Here is a 13,539-nt window from a genome sequence, read left to right on the forward strand (position 1 = left end):
AAACAGCTCCTGGATCAATCTTACATGACTTTAAAATCTGGTTCACATTTTACCATATAGAATTCCTTAAAGTTCACACAGAGTAATGAAATCTTGCCTAGTTTCTAGTAATCATTCATATATATGTATCTCACTGATTATTTCCAAGGACATTTGGAAATGGAGACTCAGAGTGATATTTAAAACTATTTAACAACTAGTGAGGCACAGGATCCACACAATCGGAATGGATTTGGCTTCCAAAACCAGCATGGCTGGACTGAGATGAACTGGTGGAATACTAGTCTTCACCAGAAGGTAGATTCCTGGGACTACTTAACTGTCTCAGCCAGAAGCCCTGGCCAGAATGAAGTTTCACACTCGGGAGCTAATCTATGGCCTGTGGTGTACTCAGTAGCGGTGTGAGTTTTCCGGAGAAGCCAGGAGACATTTAGGCACGTCAGATGCGTTTGCAGCATTCCTTTGACTGGCCTACCACGAAGGCGCTCACTTCTCAGCAGAATGTGTTGTTGGTGCTATTCTTGTCTCTTCCCCTCTTGTAGCAGATTTCTCCAGAGCTCTAAGTGGCTCCTATCCTTTCACTTCCTGTCGTGTTGTATTCTGGGGGTTGTAGTCTTTGGCCAGATGTCCAGAGAGGGGAGTAGATGAGCAAGGTGGGCAGGTAGACGAGATGGCCACTTATTGTCTTCTTTTCTGGAATGTTAGTTCCATGCAAGCAGGTTCCATGCATGCCTGTTTTTAAATTTGTTTTGTTTATTTTTTTTAACACTTTATCCCTAGGACTCAGATCAGGTGTTCAGCAGAAAGCTGACTACCTGAATACAGGAGTGAACAAGGAGTTCAATCCCAGGTGCTCTTCTCAGAGTCACTGCTTCCTTTCCTCCACTTGTCCTTTCCTCCAGTGACTCCTTTTCTCTCCTCCTGTCCTTTGCTGCAGTGTCTCCTCAGGTCTCACCTCAGGAGGGTTCCTTGGCCCTGTGGTGGGCCATGCCTGGCAGGAATCAGAGTGCATGGCTGGCCGCCGTGTGACTGGCCTCCTGCAATCAGCCCTGGTCCCTCAGGAGAGACCCTTGCTTTCCAGGCTGGTGCCTTGTCAGGAGCAGGGACCACTTGAGGCCTAGAGCCTGGGAACCAGTTCTCAGGAGGGTTCCTGGAGTCATCATGTGACCTTGCCTGCTGGCTGTGTCCTACATGTCCTGAGGGCAGCGTCAGTGTCTTACTATTTCCATACTGCATGACAACCTAGCAGGTCGCAAACATGTGTTTGTTCCATTGAATTGAATTCATATAATTTTGGTGAATCATCCACTCACAATAAGGACAAATAAAATCAGCCTCCCCACGGTCCCCTGTCACCTCTGCCATTTCAGGTAAAGGACTCTGGAGCCAGATTATGTGGCTTTGAATCCCAGCTCTGCCACTGGTTAGCTGTGCCATCTTGAATCCATACTATGTTGCTCTGTGCCTTTATTTCTCTATAAGCCAAACTAGAACAAAAAACAGCACCCTACCTCATAGGGTTATTGAGGGAAGTAAATGAGTTAATATGTGTGAAATACTTAGAACAGTGCCAGGCAAGTATTAACTGCTCTGCAAGGATTAACATGGTGATGATTATTATCACTGGAGAGAGATAATCCCCGATTCTATAAACTATTTCTGATCTGGACTACCACATTCAACCAGAGACACACACGTACATCCTTGGTGCTTTATCTCCTTCGCGTCAAGCAGAGCTTCCTGAAAATTTGCCTTTGACCTTGACTGTAGGTTTCACCTGGACCACAGGGTTATGGTTGAGTAGAGACCCAGAGGGAGCAGGCTCAAGGCTTGAAGGATGAGGCCCAGAGGGCACAAAGAGCAGCTGACATGGGCTACTCAGGGCAAGCGGCCCCCTCTTTGGGCTGCAGAGCCTGGAGGAAGTGCCCCTCCTTGCCCAGTGCTATAAGGATATCTCAGAAGCCTCCCAAGCGTGCACGGCCCCTGGTGCAGAATGGAAGGGCTGAGTGGCTGCACACTGCCCACCTCTGGCCAGAGGCCCTTCCTACCATGTACAGGTTTGCTTGGGCTCTTGCTCATGAACCCCAGAGAGCAGTAATGCCTGTTTTTATAAGCCCACTTGGGCCTCACTTTGGATAGAATCCTCTGATTTCATCCAGCTCTCTCTCAAACATTATTTCATTGAATCTGGGTCTGAGTTCCAGCCCTAGCTCTCTCTAATCTTGAAATCCTTTGGTTCCTGATAGCTTCTTTTACAGACTTGTTCTTTGGATTGAATCCGAAAATGTATATAAATTCTTCGGCATAGCGTCTGGTACCTGCTGTGTGCTCATAGGTGCTGCGTGCTTCTTTGGAGCCTTAACATAAACCCATGAAATGCCAGAAGTGTCTCCCTCTAAAGCACCTCAGCAGTAGATAGATCTGAGATCCAGACCCCAGTCCGGGGTCCGTTTCTCAAAGTATATCTTCACTTTCCATTTGGAGACCCTGGGAGACCACCAGGGAACTCCTCTGTCCTGTCCTCAGCATGGCCACCAGCTGGAGAAGCTCTTAGCCACTGGCCACACTGGATGGGCTGCCAGTCACGCCTGTCTAGGTGCCTAGGCCCTGGCAGTAACTTTCCTTTGTATATGCAAGTGATAGAGAACATTGTAAAACCCCCGAATCCTGGGCTTTTCTCAAGATTTCTGCTGTAATTCCAGAACAGCAGCCTTGGAGTCACTCTGGATTAAATATAAAATCTATTTTCAGATACCTCTGACCATGATGAATTAAAGTAGCTAATCCATCCTTCTTTGTTTAAGGCTGCAATATGGTAAGTACACCCACTGCTCGTAGAAACTGTTCCTTCCTGTGTAGGCCACTTAACATGCTCTTCAGGGCAATATTCTGGGTCATGTAGAATAGAGACCTGCAACGCTATACTCTTATTAAGCGTCAATTACATGATCTGTGAGTAGCCTGGGGATTGTTTTTGAAAGTAGTTTGCATGTTTACTGCTTGTGAAGCAATGTGCTAAGTGCTTTGCAGTCTTCTTTCATTTACCTTACTAAGTAGGAAGTCCTGTTAGCCCCGTTTTAGGCATGAGAAATCTATAGCACAGAGTGGGAAAGTGATACAAGGAAGATGATGTAGCTAACCCACAGGAAAGCCAGGAATTCGACCCCACTGGACGCTTTGGTTTTGCTTTTAACTGCTCTGCTTTATTACCCTTCTTAATAATCACATTTGGTCTTAAGTTGCATTTTTCTGATTAGTAGTTGGTTGAGAATCTTTTACTTACGGCCTTTTATGGATTCTCTTCTTTGACCTACATTTTAAAATTATTTTTTCCCTTATTGATCTTTCTTAGGATATTTTTAATAATAATCTTTTACTTGTTTCATGGGTTACAGATACCTTCTCTGGTTAGTAACTTGCTTTTTCCTTTTATTTATGGTATCTTTTGATAAACAGAAATTCTATAATTATAATGTCACAACTGTTATTCATATTTTTTTATGGTTAGCAGTTTTTGTGTCTTATTTAAGAAGTTTTTCCCAACTCCAAGGTCATAAATACATGCTCCTGAACATTTCAAGCTTTGACCTTTTACATTGAAGTCTTTAATCCGTCAGGAACTGGTTTCTGTGTATGGAATGAGGTAGCAATTTGATGTAATGTTTCTTTATATAGGTAATCTGTATTGGCTAGTCCACCTGGCTTAGCTGAGTTCCCCCAAAGGCAGAGTCTCAGGTTGTTTATCTGGGAAGTGGCTGCAGGAACCAAGAGTGAGGATGTGAGGAGAGCAAGACAAGGAGGGGCATGATCTTAGTTGCTACCATGGAAAACAGGGTTCAAGTCTGCTAGGATAGGACCCCCCCAGACATGAACAGAATGTCTTCCTGGATCATCCACCTGGAAGACAGGAAACAGGATAATTGGTCATCGTCTCCTCTTCTTATTTGGGGCCTGTACCCAGGGGTGTTAGGTCCACACTCCTGGGCTGCCCATAGTGCAGATTTCGAGGTCTCAAGAAATCAGACCAAGCACTGGGGCAGAAAGTAGAATGACCTTGAAGTGGGACACACCAGGGCCAGGTGAACAACCGGGCATGGAACTCCAAGTAGAGGCGAGCTGAGGAAAGGATCTGACCCAGGGCACCAGGAGCATCTGCTATGCTCTCCCAAGGCTGAGCTCCAAGGTGTCCTGCTCGGAACTGGCCTGTAGGAGCTTCTCCACCTTGCTCTGTGCTTGAGGGAGAGACCTAAGTGACTGGGGAGGGAGGGAGGGAGCAGGGGACTCAGAGCATTTATTCCTCTTGCCTCCTCCCAGCAGTGTTGCCTTGGGTTGGTTGAGTTCCTCTTTTCAAGACAGTGTGTCAGAAGGGGGAGGGTACAGCTCAGTGGTAGAGTGCGTGTGTTTAGCATGCGCGAGGTCCTGAGTTCAATCCCCAGTCCCTCCATTAAAAAAAAATTTAAAATAAGTAAATAAATCTAATTACACCCCCCCCCAAAAAAAAAACCCAACAGTATGTCTATAGAACTCTGAGAACTGGGAACCTCTTAGTCCTCCCTCCCTACATGCCTTCAGACCTGTGTGGTCACAGCTCCACCCAGACCTTTGCAAAACGTCACCTGATAAAACCTTCTGATGTTGAGGTGCGGTCTGTTTCTTCGAGGACCGTGACTGATATGCCAGCACCTCTGTCTCACCCAAACGCAGGCTGCAGACACGCACAGGAGCCCAGTCTCACCTGTCCAACCTGCGTGCCACCCCCAAGCCTGCACATGGCTCAGGGCTATGGGGGTCCAAGTGAATTTACACAGCTCCTGCCTTCAGAAAGCTTCCTGTCTAGTGAGCAAGATAAATGAAAAGGGGAAAAAGGCAAGCCCGAAGGATGGCAGATGGTGCTCAGAGTGAGTTTGGGGCCGAGTTTGTTCAGCATCAGAATGAGCCCTGCCCCCTGCCTCCCAGGTCCTTTGAAGTCAGACCTGTACCCAGGCTCTCCGGGGCAGCATCCCCCATCCAGCCCTGCTCCCTCTCACCCTGCTCCCTGCTCCGCCCTGCCTCGAGTTGGCCTTTTCCCTTTTTGTCTTTCATGGCTGTAGTTCCAGAGGTTTCTGCTGACTGACTGGTGTCGCTTTTATAGAATTCATATGACTGAAAAACAGGCTTCAGATGCATAAATACCATATTGACAAGAGTTCAAAGAATGGGGAAATTCATGGTCTTTTCACCAAGCACAGGGATTTTGTAGTAGCATTTTTTTCCCTCTTTCCCTTCTGAAATCTGCAGAAGCTGTTATACTAATAGCTGTGAATTGCATAATTTCTGGAGTAAAGCAGAATAAGAAGCTAGGCTGCAGGCAGACAGTCTGACTCTGCTGGTACAGGACAGGGCCTTGTATTACTGGGACGTATGTCAGTCCCTGAATACCTGTGAGATGAGGCAGTGTGGATGGGATGGGTACTTGAGTTAGAAGGTGGCTCTAAGCCACTTGTCTACAACAAGAGTCTCAATCAGTGACTGGAAGGGGTGGGGAAGGGGACTGCCCTCACCTGCTCTCATAAGGAGCTCCGGGTCCAGGCCAGCTCTGCACAGTGGCTGGTGTGGAGTTACACAGACATCAGCTCTCCTTGTTGAGGGTAAGTTCTCTCTGAATTGAAGTTCATGGGCTGGAGGACTTAGGAGAAATCAATCTTTGTTAAGTCGATGCTGTAATTCTTGCCAGGCTCACAATATGATAAAAGTCTCTGCCTTAAATGGATTAAATGTTTACCCTTGACGCACCACTGAAGCGGATCCCTGCAGTAGAGAGGAAATGAATGCGCCTGGAGTGGGAAAGAGCAGGCTGCCCCTGGGTCCTAGGCCAGGTGAGCTAGTCTGCTTGAGAACAGAAGCAGTGTGGCTCTGTGCGGTCCCTGCGATAATGTAAGACTGCAAAGGAAATGAACCAAGCCCAGTGTGTGCGCTCACTAAATGGTGCTCTTGTTAAATTTCATTTTAGTGAGCTCCTTTGTCAAACACTTCATTCAGAGTCTGTGCTGAGCAGTCTCAGTTGGACAATTTATCAGTTGCTTCTGAAAGACAAGAGTCATTGTCGTAGGTGTTTTCTGACAATTCCAAATTGTGTGAACTCCCCACTAGAAGGTCTTATTGTTTGCACCACCTACTGCCTCTCGCTCTTTTGAGGATTAAAATCCTCTTGTTGGAGACAGGCTGATTGTGACGGATCTGTCTGCCGCGGATCCCAAAGCCACAGGCAGAGAGGCCCAAAGGAGGAATGTGGGACCTTGTCCAACTCAATGGCCGGAGAGTCTCGAGAGTAATTAACCAGGAGAACAGATGTGGAAGTGATGGCAGGCTGAGTGCTGGCGCCAAAGGACTTTATCCTCTTTTCCCCACTCTCTGTCAGCTTGCTTCTCATTCCTCCCTGGACTACTACTGTTATTAACGTTCAGATTTTAGAGATAATGGTTTTAATTAAAGTACTTTGCCGTTTACTACTGTTTTGGGAATTTGCTAATTAATCTTTATGTAATTGTTTTGCAATGGCTGAACAGCAAAAGTTCTTAAATTATTAGTTGAAGCTCTCACAGAGAATCTAATTTCTAATCAGACTCCCATGTTAATAAGCAACAATGAAGGTGGGGGAGGGAAGTTAACCATTTAAAGTCCCTTCCAATGGAGAGGTTGTCTGCCTTCACCCTGGCAAATTAACCACGCTGGGAAGAGCCCCACATCGGTCTCTGCATTTGGAAGGTGCTGATGGACCAGCTGATGTCCTTGTATTAAAAGAGTAGCCCTTCTTCTCTCTTAATTAGCACCAGGAAGCTAATTCTGACCCCATATTTGTTGAGACTACTTCTGTGAAATGTTTATTCCTAAGAGACCCCTAAGGCCACCCTTTATAAAACCCTAGACTTTTCCTGTTCTACGTGGAGCCAGTGTTGGCAAAAAGTCCGTGGGAATCACATCTATCAAACTTTGGAAATGAGCAGTAAATTGTAAAAAGACGTCTGAGTGTCCTGCAATATATAAGAAGTGTGACGCATTTCTGATGCATATCGGAGGTGATTTTTTAAAAATTTCTAAAATAAGAACAGCTCCCAAGTACTCCTACAACTTGTGTCTCTACCTCAGTCAGCATCTCCCCTTGACTCGAGATTCTGATCCCAAGATGCATGGAAAGGACAAGCTACAGGAAGGTCTGGTTTCCCTCTTGATATGATCTTCTAGGAGGAGATGCATTATCTCAGTATGTTGTCTCTGCCTGCAAGTCAGGCCCTATTTGCCAGCAGAGAGCACTTCTCCGCATCACAGTGTTCCAGTGAGGGGCCTGGCCCCTGGAGCCCGACTGCCCGGGCACCTCTGCCTCTGCCTCTTCTTAGCTGTGTGATCTTGGGCCACGTACTCAGCCTCTCTGGGTCTGTTTCCTCATCTGTAAAATGAAGTGTTTTTTTAAAGAGCGTATGCCTTATAGTACTGTTATGATGACTAAAGGAGATGGAACACGGCATCTTATTGGCACACAGTAACTGAGTATTACTGTTATTATCCATGAAGCCATTTAATCCATGGTTTTGTCTTCAGCCTCTGCTCTAAGTGTGTGCTGGCTCCCAAATGGGCTTGCTTAATTTGCTTTTAGCTATGATCCTCCCGGCACCAAATTATTTCTTCCTTATTGTGTTTTTCTAGTTTGGAGGCAAGTCTGATTTCACATCCTCTGTGCTCCTAAGTGCGCTCAGGGACTGCTGATGTTAAGAGGTCCTCAACCATAGAAGGATCCGGTTCAGAGGGGACAGGCACTGGGCACATTTTCTCACAGTGACCTCGCCCACTGATCACAGCGCTCTTGTCCACCAAGTCTGGGCTCCGCTCAGATACTTTCCTCAGCACACTTCCTAGGCAGCTGGAGTCTGTCTGAACCCAGTAAACAGAGCACCAAGCAAAGCTGACATGCTGATGCTTCCTGGGGAGTTGCAGTCCCACCAAGCGACGTGAGGGAGGGAGGGAAATGAAGCAGCAAGGAGAGAAAGCAAATAAAACATGGTATATTACCAAGTCGACCACGGCTTCTCAAGAGCTCCAGCTGGTTGCTCAATCTCATGCAATCTCTCTCGGAGGACATGTAAAAACAGTGTCAGAACATCCCATCTTAAGGGAGGAAGGTCAAGCTATTTATTTTCTGGCTTCTTTCCATTTCCTGTCTGTCACTACTCAAAGTCCACCTTGTGGGCCTTCAATGCCTCTGCTTATTCAGGTTGTGACAACTGACCTCCTGGTATCCAGGCAGACACTGAAGAAACCAAAGCCTCCATGAATCCAGTGGAGAGGGACTAGGTACTCGAACTGCTCCAGCTCCTGCCACGGCAAGCGCAGCGGGGGCCACGCATAGCCTGGTACACTCCCCAGGGGAGGCTGAGCCCACTGGGATGTTAGGCAGTGGTAGCTGGAGCTTTCGACCTATGGGAACGGAGCCTTGGCAAGTGGCTGGAGCTGAGGAAGCTGGGACTGTTGAGGGGATCTGGGTGGCTCATGGATTTTCTCCAGTGCAGTTGGCATGTGGTATAAAAACTTATTTTGGCATTCAGAGTTTGGTTGAGAAACAACCCAGGGGCTTTGGTCTTCAAAGTCTTTGTCCCATTCCTTCCTCATTTTCATCTCCTTTCTCTAGTTCCATAACTTTCTGTTGCAGTGCAGGGACCACACCTGTCCAGGGCATACAGTGCACTCTAAGTCCTCACCCAGGCCCTGCAAAGCCATGGTGGCCCCACAGGAGAGAACACAGTTTGGCCAGTGGTTCCAGAATTTAAATACCCTGGTGTCCACTTCCGTGCCCCTCTGCTATGTCACATTCATCTCTTGTGCTATCACTATGCTCTTGTCAACAGGGTTCTACGTGCCCTGGCCCGCCCACTTCTTAGGTCTTATGTCCATCTCCTTGTCACCTAATGGTCTCTGGCCACACTGTCCTCTTTTTGATTCCCAGAAAAGAGCAGTTTGTGTAAAGACCTGCTTAGAAGACATATCTCCTGCTCATCCTATAGAATGAGCTTTAAAAAGATCTTCCTGGGCCCCATGGTAGAAAAGAGGTCTCTGTTGTACCTCACATTCTCATCACCTTCCTCCATCTGTAGCAGTATTTTTAACTAGGTTGTTATTGAATTCATGTTTATGTCTTCCACTAAGCTATAAGTGTCATGAAGGCAAAGAATAGAATTGCTCTGGGTCGTAAGTTTTAGACACACACACACAAATACAAGAGTAAAGGAAATGAATAAGTGAACAACAAAATTCCTTGCTTTTTTAACTCTTTGTCTCCGTGAGTCGTGAGGTTGACAAGCGAATAATTCCCACAGCATGAATGAATGTCATTTTCTGTAACTGTTGTCATGGTGCCCTTCCAAAGAGTAATTGATTGAGTTATACCCTAAACTGACCCTTTGGATGGAACTGAAGGATAACTGAAGAGAGAGATATGCATTGGCAGTGCCCCATTGGGTCCAATTATCAGTAAAGAAAGTGACTGAGAATGATAAAAATCTACACTGCTCCAGGTTTGGGGATGCGAGAGTTGCTTCAGTAGCCCTGATTCCAGGGCCAGAGGTCAAGAAAGTAGTTGTCAAAGTTTGCCTCTGCCTCTGATGTAATGATGCAAGTGTGGTCTGCATGGAAAAAAATGGAGAGATGGTCATAATGGCCCTAGAGACCCAGGGGAAAAAATCAAGTGTGGACATAACACTTTCCTTGGCTGTTAGATAGCAAGGAGAGTCCCTACTGCATAGGGTTGTAATTAGTGCCAGAGAAGGGAACAGATACAGCTTTCGGTGAGTCAGTTGCCAGTTGACTCTGGGTGCAGAGGTTTAGGGGAAGCATCAAGTCTGTATCCACAATGTGCAACCAAGCAGGACGGTGTGGGGCCTTCCAGGGGCAGACGTCTCCCCCACATCCCCTGCTGCAGCTCCTCTCTGAGGCACCCAGATAATAGTATCTCATGCATATTTCCTGAGTTTTTCAGATGCTTAAACCCACCACCAAAGGGAAGAAATGAACTACTTTGATGACCAAGAGCCTGCGGCTCCCAGACCTTCTGGTGCCTAGGGATTGATAGTGTTGACCGCCCTGTTCCCTCAACATCAACCAATAGGAGAACTGTGCACAAGCTGATCACATACCTGCAACCCCTTCCCTCACCTGACCTTAAATATGCTTTGCTGAAACCCTTTGTGGAGTTTGGGGTTTTCTTGGGCATGAGCCACTCCATCCTGCTTGCTCAGCCCTGCAATAAACCTTTCTTTGCTCCAAACTCAGTTTGTTTCAGTTTCAGTTTGTTTGGACTCACGATGTGTTGGGCACTCGAACTTGCCTTCGGTAACAAAAGGGTGGTGCAACTGTCTGAAATTTCGGACTGGTGGTACTTTCTCTGCTCCTTGCACCCAGCTCAGTCTGCTCTGCAAGGAGCACTCGGTTCTTTCTCTCAGAACCTCTGGGACTTCGGGGCAAGTTTGCCGTATTCTCACTTTGTCCCTCTGTTTAAAGAAGCCTCAACAGTTGACTCAGATGCCTTGATCACTGTGCTATGAGCATCAGAAGATCCGGGAAGATCTACTCTCCCCATTCCTCTTTCCAAACCCTGACTTCCCTCCGAACTTGAAAAAGCTGGGATGATTGTATGATTCCCATGGACGTACAGAGCGTTGTTTTGTTTTTTTAAATGCTATGGAAGATCAACGTCCTTCTTTTTCTCTGCAATTAAGGGGGCTGTTTCCTGCTGCCTGCACTCCTTATTTAGGAAAAGTCCCTTTACAACAAACCCTGAGGAGAATGTCCTAAATCTCTGTTTGTATTTGAAAGTTTTGAATACATGAGAAAATATAAGGACTATACAGAAATTTACTATCTTACAGAGTCTTTGTTAATCATATCTTCTTTTACACTAACTGGAAGTGTTTGTTATTTAAGATAAACAATAAATGGGGTATAATGCATCTGACACCGCTTTTGAGAAAGGATTTCTTGCCTACTGAGGATTTTGTGCCCTGTAACATCCTCTAATAAGATGAGGGTGAAAAGACACAAATGTGTCCTTGTCCTGTAAGGAGGGAAGTGTACCGTGTCATTTTCATGCTGTGCACAGTCTCCCCAAATTACATGAGAGGTATAATGAACCTCTCATGTACCAATCATTCAGCTTCAACAATTACTCATAAATGGCCAATCTTATTTCAGTAAGGTTGTTCCAATCTGCTTTCCATACAGTGCCTCAGATCATTTTGAAACAACTCTAGATTTCTACCATTTTATTGGTAAATATTTCAGTCTGTATCTATAGATTTTAAGAAAACTTGTTTTGATCATTATAACTACAATACCATTTTATGCCCAAAATATTAGTATTAATTCCTTAATAACATCAAACAACAAGTTAGTGTTCACATTTTCTCACCTGTAATATGAATGCTTTTTAAAATTTTTAGACAGATTGAATACAGATTCAAAACTGATCTAGGCATTGGATGGACTGGTATATCTTTTATATTTCTTTTAATTTGCCTTCTCCCTTCATTTGTGTTTTCTTTACTACAATTTTATTTTGGTTGTTGTAATTGATACTATTTTTGTTGAAGAAACTGGATCTTTTGTCCTGGAGGGTTTCCAACAATCTGGATTTTTTTATTATACCCCCATGGTGTCATTTTAAAGTGCTAATTTGTCCCCTGTATTTTCTATATATTGGTAATTAAATCTAGATGTTCGGTCAGGTTCAGGTTTGACGTTTTTTTGGCAAGACTGCTTCAGAGATGGTGCTGCCAGGAGGCCCATGATATCTTATTGTCTCCCTTTGTGCGCTGTTAGCAGCCACTGATGATCATGCCAAGACCTCCTACTTTATAGGAGGCTACAAAGGAGGGTATTCTAACCCATCAGGCCTCTTTTATTTGTTAACTGGAATGTGTCTATAAAGAGAAATTTATCTTACCAACTCTGTGTTACACTAAAAAAACCCATGCATATAGGAAAGGAAAAAATGAGAGATATCTTTATAAACATCACGGAGTAAATCCCTAGGATATACTTAAGAGATTAAAATGACAGAAGGCAATGTGGGTAGAATGCTACCATTTACTTTTTAAAATGGGAATATATATATATATATATATAGCATAATTCTTTTCTTACGTTAAGAACTGCAACTCTTATTTGCCTCTTCCTTTGTATTCTCTCTTGAAACCAGTTATTATTAGTTTTTTTGGGGGGAAGGTTAGGTATTTATTTATTTATTTTAAAGGAAGCACTGGGGATTGAACCCAGGACCTCGTGCATGCAAAGCACGCACTTTACCACTGAGCTATACTTTCCCCCTGAAACCAGTTATTTAAACCAGTTTCTTCTTAGTCCAGATAGTAGACTAGGCAAAACCGGCAATTTAATATTTTCCCATACGATGTATCATTTTCCCAATACTACTTTTTATTAGTTCCACCTTTCCCCACTAATTTGAGTTGTTGCTTTTATTATATACTAAATTTCCATTAATTGTTGGGTACATTTCTGAAGTCTTGATTTTGTGATTGGATTTTTAAAAAATTTTTATGGAGATAAGATACATTACAGTAAATCTGACTCTTTATTATAATGAGGTTGATTATCCAAAGAAGGAAAAATAAATCAGATGTGCTCAAAGACGCTGTCCAAAGTCTGGAGGTGTTAGTGCTCCAGTGTATGTTTAACTAATACAGAATTGCCCAGCGGTAACATCACTGGTACAAAGACAGCCTGGAAGTTGAAGGGAAAGCTCTTTGAATGGTGTCTATGGGTGATGGGCCAGGAGGCTACCAGGACGTTGAGCTGGCTGTCGTCTTTTGGAATCCTGTACCCAGTACTCAGCAGGGATGCTCTGGAATGAGTTGAAGTGTGAGGGCTTTCTGGATCTCAGTTTACTTTTATGAAACTAAAACATAGCCTGCCCATAGAATTTTTTGATCTGCTCTCATGGCCATGCTTCAGGCAGTAGACTCAAAAGTTAACTATTTTTACCAATTTTTAGTAATGCATTTAGACATAATTACACATCCTGAGGAGATAATCCAACCACATTGAATAACTAATCTAGGGCCAGAGAAAGCTTATGTGAGAAGTGCAATAGCCAAACATCTAAAAGATGAAGGTTGGTTGGTTTTACATGTCATTTCTGGTGGTTAAGAATCCTTTACCAATTCACAACTGCAACTTTGTAAAAAGGAACCCTAAAGGTTTTAGCAGTGTCAACTATCATTTTCTCTAAATGTAAATTTTAGAAGTATTTTACATTCCTTCTCTTTAATGGGGAAGGTTTGATCTCATTGCTACTATAGTATACTACAGTATTGTATTTCCTTACAAATTACAATTTAATGACCCTCTTAGCTTCTTTTATAACCATACATAATATACATAAACTTCTATTTCTTGTCTTCTTTTTTTTTAAATTGAGGTGTAATTGACATGTAACATTATTATTCAAGTGTACAACGTAATGATTCAATATTTGCTTGCCTTCTTGATAGCTTGTAA

The 13,539-nt window shown here is 44.3% G+C and overlaps 1 non-coding gene across 1 annotated transcript; it reads right to left on the minus strand.

Annotated features, from left to right (window-relative positions):
• Positions 1 to 12,272: 12,272 nt before the first annotated feature.
• On the minus strand, positions 12,273 to 12,345 carry TRNAA-UGC (transfer RNA alanine (anticodon UGC)). Its single transcript has one exon. It is a non-coding gene; the product is annotated as a tRNA-Ala (tRNA).
• Between the last annotated feature and the right edge of the window lie 1,194 nt (positions 12,346 to 13,539).

Source organism: Camelus bactrianus, chromosome 9, assembly GCF_048773025.1.
Source record: "Camelus bactrianus isolate YW-2024 breed Bactrian camel chromosome 9, ASM4877302v1, whole genome shotgun sequence".
In the NCBI taxonomy this organism is placed as follows: domain Eukaryota; kingdom Metazoa; phylum Chordata; class Mammalia; order Artiodactyla; family Camelidae; genus Camelus; species Camelus bactrianus.